The sequence below is a fragment of the Tiliqua scincoides genome, chromosome 4 (assembly GCF_035046505.1).
Source record: "Tiliqua scincoides isolate rTilSci1 chromosome 4, rTilSci1.hap2, whole genome shotgun sequence".
Lineage (NCBI taxonomy): Eukaryota > Metazoa > Chordata > Lepidosauria > Squamata > Scincidae > Tiliqua > Tiliqua scincoides.
In genome coordinates this window covers 153540854-153548588 of record NC_089824.1, presented here as the reverse complement: position 1 = coordinate 153548588, position 7735 = coordinate 153540854, and the positions used below count along the sequence as shown (strand labels likewise).

General features: G+C 39.6%; 1 pseudogene; it reads left to right on the top strand.

Annotated features, from left to right (window-relative positions):
• The first annotated feature begins 7077 nt into the window (after positions 1 to 7077).
• LOC136650542 (5S ribosomal RNA) lies at positions 7078 to 7197 on the top strand (annotated as a pseudogene).
• Positions 7198 to 7735: the final 538 nt, after the last annotated feature.

Sequence of the window (7735 nt, the reverse complement as noted above, 5' to 3'; positions counted from 1 at the left end):
TCTCTCTGGTTATTCTGATTCCATTTTGTCTGTAACAACAGCTGGAAGGAATAAGAATGAGCAGAACATACATGGTGGATAGAAGTGTTTGAAAATGGTGTTATTTTCATACACATCCACTGTAATTAGTTTTCAATCAATGTACTTCAGACACTGTAGAATTCAAGAAATGTCTAACTATTTTACACCTACACCTTTCTTGCTACTCTTTTGGGGTGGGGTTGGATAGGCCTGTAGTCTTAGCATGGCCTGTTAAAACATCCCTCAAACTGAAATAGATACTTTTGTTCTCTCTATGCAAGCCAGGGATTATACCACTGATTAGGCAATACATAATTGTCTAGTTTTCATACATGTACTTCTGTAGCAGAACATGATTCTGAGTTGTTTTCATACATTTTTAGTGAGTTTTGAATCTATTCCACAATTGCAAAAAGTGTGTCTCAAGAGGCTAAAGCTGCAATCCTATATATATTAACCAGAGAGTAACCCTTAATGAATGCAATGGGACTTACATCCAAGAAAACATACAGATAGTTGCCCTCTAAATTCCTGGCTTGCTTTGCTATTCACGTGGTTGAATCTGTAGCCAAAACCCTTAGGTTAAATGCTATTTCTCTTTTGAGACAATATAAATAATGAGGAAAAACAATGAATATTCACTGTTCTGGGCATCTTTTCAGGAAAGACTTGAGTTAAAATAAGTCCTTTTTCTCTGCAATCTTCCTGAGATTACTAAGTTAGACGGGAAAAAATGGAATCAGAAGGCCATTTGCAAAACTCGTCTTTACAGGGCAAAAAGCATTTACAGTTTGTTCAGTTAAAGAAATTAAGGTCAGTTAAAGGGTCCATAAGCACAAGTTCTCTCACTATAGCATCATCACAGATTCTGCGTGAACTCAAAAGGGATGAAACATGTTCAAGAATGGTTGAACAAAATTCACTGTAAAAAGCCACTTGCTTTGCTGTTACCAGTATTGATACTGAAATATAAGCTTTTAGATCTGTGATCCTGAAACTGGAATATTTTCTCACTAAAGACAACATTAAATTTACTTCAGTTTCAGAAGATAATGGGTTGCTCTGCAGTTTTAAATGTGAGTGAGTGTACCACATCATGACGGACAACCTGAATTTGTTGCTTTCTATCATTGGTTTTGCAAAGTTCTACCTAGTTGTATATCTCCATTGCACTTCTATGCATGTAAGATTGAAATGTGATTATTCACAAATCTGTAAAAGTATTCACAAGCTTGACAAGTTTTACCTACAACATGAGAAAAACAATAATCTTTGGGGGAATAAAAGACTCCTCGCATGACACCCCAATCTTCAATAGGATTGGGCTGTAAAACTAACGGAGTCTGGAATCATCTTAACAAACCCTCCTTTGACCCATCTTTTAAAACAGTGTTCTTCAACCTGTGGGTTGGGACCCCAAATGGCAAACTTTCAAAGCCTGTGGCAAGAGAGAGTTTGGATCCAATCCAATAATGGGACTGACTTATTAAAACTGAAATCTTGATGTAGTCTTGCACAGCCTCTTGTAGCTGTCGTACCCTCCTTTTCCTAAGGCTGGCCCTGCACAGCCTCATACCTCATAAAGTTGTTATGAAGACACAAGAGGTAGGGGGAAATGGGGCAGGTGGAGGCAGAGGGTGGGCGACAATGGGGCAGTTTAGGTCCCAGGAGGGTTGTGGAATTGGTGACAGGTTCCTAGTCTCATACTTCACATTTGTTTGTTTGTTTGTTTGAGTCACAGCACAGAAAAGGTTGAAGACCACTGTTTTAGACAACTACCCAGCCAGTCCCAACTTTGCCATTCTTGGTCTCTGGAGGACTTTTCGCTTCCAACAATGGTCCTGTGGAGCTACAGGGCACGCATTGAAAAATGCTGCCTTGAAGGAACAGGTTTGCAGCTTGGGCGTACTCCTCAATCCACTTTTGAATGCCCAGCAGATGGCTGTATCCTGGAGCACCTTTAGCCAGCTGGTGAAGCAACTGCACATGTTCTTGGATCAACCAGACCTGGCAATGGATATCCATGCACTGGTGACATCAAAATTGGACTACTGCAGTGCATTCAGTGAACTGTGCCTGTAAAACTAGTTCAGAAAGTGCAATTGGTATAGAATGCAGTTAGAAATTTTAAAGCTCAATTCCAATTTATATTTCAATTAAATGTCTTTTTTTTTTTTTATCTTACATGAGATATTATAACCCACACTTCTGCCAAATAAGTACCCAAGAATGAAGCATACAATCCTGAAAAGGCTATTTCTTTCTGCTGTTGATTTGTCTGGCAGTGATGTGTCGCTCCAATGCAAACCACAGATGTGCTTGTGATTGATATATCAGCTAACAGCATTATCAGATGTTCATTGTTGTTGCCTGTACCAAAATTTGTTTCAGCTCTACAAAGAATGCTCATCAAATGATCTGTCTATGAAGAAATATCCTTGGTGGGCTCCTGCTACAATTTTAACACCCTCAAAATATTTCTGAAACAATTATGGTGAGAAAATGGGTTGAGGCCTTTAGAACACAACAGGGTGATTTGCTACTGCTTTGAAGTACAGGTGGTGCATCAGAGTGTATCAAGACTAACAAAAGTGTGCATGATTAAAAAAAATCCTACCAGATTAGATTCCCTCTGCTTTTCTCCAAACTGTCCATCAGAAGGAATGTAGTGAATTAGGCAGTGCTAGGAAGGTTCTACACACTTACCAAGAACATTAAATCAAATTTTATAGGATATAGACTTTCTTTATCATAGTTACTGCTGGGACAGCTGATCGGGTATATGAAACTTTATGAAAAATATATTCCAGAGAGAATCAATTCTTCACTACCTAAAATTTCTGAATGTCAGATTCTCCTTGCTAAATGTCCATCATCCATAATATATCACACAGAAAAACCGACTGATAGAAAAGACAGGTACTCAAATTGAAGAGCTTTGGTCAATTACCTGAAGAAATGAAAAGATGCCCTTTATCTCTTCCACTTTCTCCCAACTAAATAATTAACAGAAATCACACTGCCGCAATTATTCAATTTATTTATCACATTTACAGTTTGCCTCTCCGCCTGAAACCCAAGGTGTACATTTTTAATTCAATAACACAATTACATAACATCCAGGAAAATTTTACTAGCAAGATTGTAATTAAAACATCCATAGAGCCCACAGAAATTGGTATTTTTTAATAAGAGATTGACAGACCATTCAATCACTGAGTACTTATACAAACATTAGTTGATATAATATACCTATGGTACTCTAACAGGAAACCTTGTTCACCTTCTCTCATCCCAAGCAGCACAATCAAGTCTTGAGGTCAGAAGGTACAGACGTAGCTTCAATGAAATACAAAGTATTTCAGATGTCACCTAAATCTGTCTGTAGTTGTATTAATCTCAACTAAAACTACTGTATGATCTCTCAGAGTCTTATTTCACTAACTTCTAAGAAGGATACTATAGCACACAGCTGAATTAACATCCTAGAAGATATCTACCTTTGCTTCAATGAAAGGTTATTTTTAAAAAGGGAGAAAAATACTCCTTGATTATTCCTTCCAGACTGTGATGGCATATAGCCTATCATTACAGAGTTTTATTTAATGTTCATTTTCCTTTCAGCTAGATAATCTTAGTAAAAAAAATTATACACTTCTTATAACCACTAAATATAGAAAAAGACTTTTAAAAGCTAGGCTATCCACTGTGACTGCACTCATCCTCTACACCTGGTGCTTGAAATTCTGAAATTAAAACATGTAGATCTGTAAGTGTATCTGTTGTGTGAGAAAGGTGGAATTAGCGTTCGATTAAATGGGATTATTTCCAGAATACCATATAAATATTCAAAACCAATTAGTCAATTTAGATAGTGCAAGGATAAAGGGATCCTTTTCTGCATGTCATAATAACTTGATTCAGAAAGCCCTACATAAACTCACAGGAATATCAAAGGAATATCAAAAGCTGCTAACAAATTGTTCGCATCCCACTACTAGAGATATTCCAAAATATTTGATAGCCAAAATCTGAAAGTGATCCACAGGTAGTGAGTGTCCCTCTTCCTTCATCCTGGTTTTTACACTAAAATAAATCTGTGATTTATACTGAAATGTCTGGGAGGGGAAGAGAATAATGCTTTCAGTTATTATGGCTTCCTTAATCGATCATTTCAAGCATATAACATTCTTTACAACCCTTCCAAATCTACTCTGCCAATCATTCTTGGAGACAGTTTGTTACTATTCACGTTTACAATGTTTTCAGAAAATTCTATTCTTAAGTCACACTCCCTTTCAGAGAATCAGAACCTAGTTTTAGGGATCCCAATTCCAGAATGATTTTGACAAATGAAAGAACAGTCAGTTGACAATATGAAAAATGACAAAGGCTCTACAAAGTAAATATTTTTTTTCATGGTTTTTCCAATGGCATGTGATTATATTGCTGTTGCTGACAAATTATTGCATCTGTTTAGTTCTATCTGGTTTAAATTTTACTGTGGGTTTTATACAGGGATGTCAAAGGCCCATGGGACAGATGCAGTCCCTGGAAGCTCTTGATCCGCCCCTCCCTCCATGATAATTGGGCTCTCCCAGGACCGACCTTTCAGCAGTGCCACTTCTGCCAAGGCTCAGGGGCAGTTTGACTGCGATTTTTTACTACCATAATGATTATGGTTAAATAATATTTCCATGGTTGTAAAAGTTTCAGGACCAATTTTGAGAACAAATATATAGAACCAAGCAAAGCCTCAAAAGTCTTTTGAGACTGGCAGCGCAATCCTAACTTGCGCTGGAAAAGGCAGGCCAGGAGGCCTATGCTGTATCCATCACAAGGTTGGGGTTGACTGTGGCTCAGCCCAAGGCAAGGAGAAACTTTTCCCTTTATCCCTGATAAAGTGGTAGCAGCCCCAATGGGTCGGCTCAGATACTGCCTCAAAAATATATTCAGATATATTATTTGAGTAGCTCCTTGAAAACTCTGCCTTGCCCTGCAGGCATTGACTGACCAGGAAAGGATATTAACTGGAGCTATACAATCAAGTGTCTGTGGCCAAGCTGTTAAGTTAATTAGCACAAAGCAGGGCTCCATTCTCTTCTTCTCCACTGTATTTGAAAACAGGAATCATTTAAAAAGGTAGTTCTGGCTTAACAAATACAGCCGATACAGAGTTGTGCAGCAAGATGTCCATAATAATACGAACAATCTGGAGAAAAAATTGGCAGCTCTGTCTTCACCTTCTCTAATAAGAAACTATGTGCATTACTGCAAAAGCAGCCTCTTCGTCTTTTGTGCATAGCCAGGGTGATTTAGTCTGATTCATATTTGATTCTCATCACTGTACAATACATAAAATGGATTGTTTGCTTTAATGTTTTGTTAAAAATTTGTGATGAGTGAGAGTTCCCATCTTCCAAACACCTTCTCCATTAGTCCTTCTCGCTATTAGGAGCAGACAATCACAGAAGCTATTTTCCTAAACCTTTAATTTTTCTTCCTTTTGTGTCCATGAGCTTATTTTATATTAGCATAAATTCCATGGCTTTCTTATCTGGACTCGATCTAGCCAGTGTACTCAAAGGGGGGTGTATTGCTGATGTATTCAAAACTCTCACAACTCAGTTCTACATCATTAGCCGGCTTTTTGTAACAAAAGATATATTTTTTTTCTTAATGTTCATATATTAGGTGATAAAGCAATTGTTCTCCATCTTCTATGCATTAATACTCATTGATCACCAACCATGTGTTCTTTTCAAATGAAGATTCATTCTTACAAGTAATTAACTTGCTATAAGCTTTCAAAAAATATGGTGTAGTTTCCCAACAGTGTCTGTAGGCCTAATCCTATCCAACTTTCCAGTGCCAATTCAGCTGCAGTGCAGCCCCAAGGTAAGGGAACAAACATTCCCCTCAACTTGAGAAGGGCTCAGTAACTGCCCCCCCCCCGATGCAGCACGCCACCCCATTGGCATGGCTGCATCAGTGCTGGAAAGCTTGGTAGGATTGGTCCCTACATCTACTTCTTGATTTCTAACATTCCTTAAGCAAGACCGAACGTAAGAAATCACGGTGCATTAACCAATGTAATGACAAGTTATATGTAATAAGTTACAATGTAATGTTATTCTTATTCAGCAGGTTGTCATGAACTTAGCAGTGCTAACAGATCACATTGTTACAATCAACACTAGTCTAATTATTCAAATTATGCATTCATTGTATATTTTGCTTCTGCTCTCTGTGCCTGTGCAATACTTATCCTATTCAGGGATGAGAACCCCCATCCAGATCCACAGACCACCAAAGAAATGGTCTGATGTAAGAAGACACCCAAGAGGGAGGAGGAAAGGAATGCACAATAAGGGACATAAGAGCAAAAACAGAAAGGTCAACTAAATACCATTCTATTTAAGAGGCCTCTTTCCTATTGCCACACACACATACTGGATAGGTGTGTCCAGAGGAGCTGGGAAGGGGCATTTCATTGGGGAACAGAGCTTCTACTCAACTGCTGTGTTTTACCAACTTTCTTGCCCTGAAATTACATCCACTTCTCACATTGTGCTGGCATGTGGCATGATTGCTTCTAGGAATCGCGGCAGCATGGAAGATCCTACAAATACTTAATTACCAGTAGAATGCTTTAGTGGCAGGTGTGTAAATAATTCAATCAACCTCCCAAAACAGAGCACAACACAAGTGGCTAACCTCCCAGAAAGGTGCCCAGGAGTTTGGATTTCTGGCAGCAATCACAATATTTGGATAATATGTCAAGGGTATGAGTTTATGGTGTAGGATACCATCTAATCCTTGAGAAGCAGCAAGTGGCCTTGGATTGTATCTAGTGAAAGTTAGCCATGATGGGCAGCCCAATCCTAAACTGGCTGGTACACAGGGCTGCCGCGGTGCTGAAAATGGCTGCCACAGTATCCTAAGCACACTGGGCAGCTGCCAGCGGCTCCTCAGGAGAAGGGGGCGCTCATCCCCTTTTCCTGGGTAAGGAAAGTAGCCCTGCAATGGGGTTACTCAATTCTGCAGCAGCCTTGGGCTGGCAGCAACTGTTACCCTGCACATGCCTGATCTCATCTGATCTCGGAAGCTAAGCAGGGTCAGGCCTGGTTAGTACTTGGATGGGAGACCGCCTGAGAATACCGGGTGCTGTAGGCTTATACCATAGTCTTTCGAGACTGAAGGTTGCCAACCAACCATTTCAGGCTGGCGCAGAATCAAGAGCCTCTGTGTTGTGTCACAGGGCCAACCCTCCCCCTGCCCAAGAACACCTCCTCCTACCCCCACCTACCTCTTTACCACCTGGCAGAGCAGGTGAATTCTGATCAGCAGAGCACTGACTTTTCCACTGGCACTAGCTCCGGTGCTGAGGGCTCACAAATGTGCTTAAAGGAATGTTTGCAACAATGCATGACAGTGCACTCATTAGGATTGGGCTCTAAGTCCCAGTGAAGTTAATGGGATTTAAATTAAGCAACAGTAATTTGTTTCACCGATTTCAAAGATGCTTAGTGATGACTGACTTCCTTTGGCTACAATCCAGCATCTGCCACGAAACTCAAAAGGGCTGAGAGGTGAAATTAGATGCTACTTCATCCCAACTGTGGGGGCACCCAGGAGAAACACTCATTTTTGGCAGGGTATAGAAAGAAATAAGTTTCATTACTAGTTTGTTTACCAAGAATAGAAAACATGA